Consider the following 1,637-nt stretch of genomic DNA (forward strand, 5'->3'; position numbering starts at 1 on the left):
GGCAAACGATCGCGGGCGTCGGGTGTGGCAGCGGTGCGTGGGCTTTACTAATCTCATTAGCTCACTATATCCCGGCTTACTGCTCGGCTCGGCTGTGTATTACTTATGCATGAAGTATCCCGTACCAGACGCTATCAAGTCAAGGACGGCACTGCTGACACGGGATCGTGTAAAGATAAAACGTTACGTGCTACGAAGAACGCCTATGGCGATTCCTTCCCTCATTTTCTCTCTCTCTCTATATATATATCAGCGTGTAAATGTAATATGATTGTCTCAGTACAAAGTAGAATAAGAGTGTATAAGGATACTAAAGATTAAAAGTCTGTTGGTTTTTGTTGTTGTTGTTGTTTTACGCTCACGCCACCTTGTACGTTAGCGGAAGGATGTAAGAGTGTGCGTGCTGCCTGTGTTGTATCGCAATATTAGTATTAGCCCCGGATCGACTAACGATCAGTCTGACAGTGTCTGAGCGAATTGGCATGTTGTTAAGAGTATGTTTTTTTTTTATTACTTTTATTTTTTGTATTGCTTCTGCTAGTGTGATGTTGTGACGAATCTATGGCGTTGACTACCTCGTACATGTGTTTGTGGTACGCACCCCTTCTCTCTTAGAACAGACACAGGAGGTGGTTGTAGTGAAACAAAACAAAAAAAAAAAATGGCGGCCCAGTGACATTTCTAAAATGTCACCTGCACCGCCACGGAAAGGGCGCGCGACAGAGCGGGCCGCGTTGGAAGCAGCGTAAGGTAGTAAGAGGTAGGCATAGCGGAGGCGCCTCCGCTCGTTACGTCAGTGTTTAAGTAAATAAATAAATAAATAATGTGCTGCCAGGCTGTTTCCCCCTCCGCCGTCGGCAGTCGCGCAGAGGCAGCGTTCGAATGGGTGAAAAAATAAATAAATATTTGTTCAATAAATAAATATACGTGCAATAAATTAATTAAATTAAGCAGCAAACCCCTGCCCCGGGCGGGCCAGCTAAAACCGTGCTTTTGTTTTTTTTTGTTTTTTTTTCTTCTTTTTTTCTTCCTTTCCTATTGGCAAGCATCCCACTGTTTCCCCCCCCTCCCCCGTTAGCACCATGTTGAGGCATAAAATGTCCTTGACCGATGTGTTTTGCTCCAAAAAAAAAGCCATTTTTTAATATCCCCATCACCACTGCGCGCGAGCACCATTACTACCACCACGTGACACCTGTGCCCCTGTGCGGCTCTAACTGTGGCTCTCTATGCGTGCGTGCGTGCGTGTGTGTGCGCGTGTGTTTCCATAAAACTGATGCCCTAATGCTATGCTCCTAGAAACGTATCAACTAAATACTGCCCTCGTATTAAAAAAAATGTGCTCGATTTGTTGCTCGCTGCTCTTGCTGCTCGTGAACGATCGGCAATCGAAGCAGCACGAGTCAGGATCTTAATTGTTTGTGTGTGTGTGTGTGTGTGTGTGTGTGGTTTGTCCAAAAGTTTGCTCTGTAGTGAGGTATATTGTTTGGTCGGGGTTTGTGGGTTTTGCAGACTGTTGGAGGCAAAGGAACTACGCCCGGATGCGTTTCCACCGAAACAGGAAGCGCCCTCACGGGTTTCGTCCACCTTCGGGGCACTGTTTTGGGGAGCTAGCTCGATACAATGGGAGGGGGGAA

Source organism: Anopheles arabiensis, chromosome X, assembly GCF_016920715.1.
Source record: "Anopheles arabiensis isolate DONGOLA chromosome X, AaraD3, whole genome shotgun sequence".
NCBI lineage: Eukaryota > Metazoa > Arthropoda > Insecta > Diptera > Culicidae > Anopheles > Anopheles arabiensis.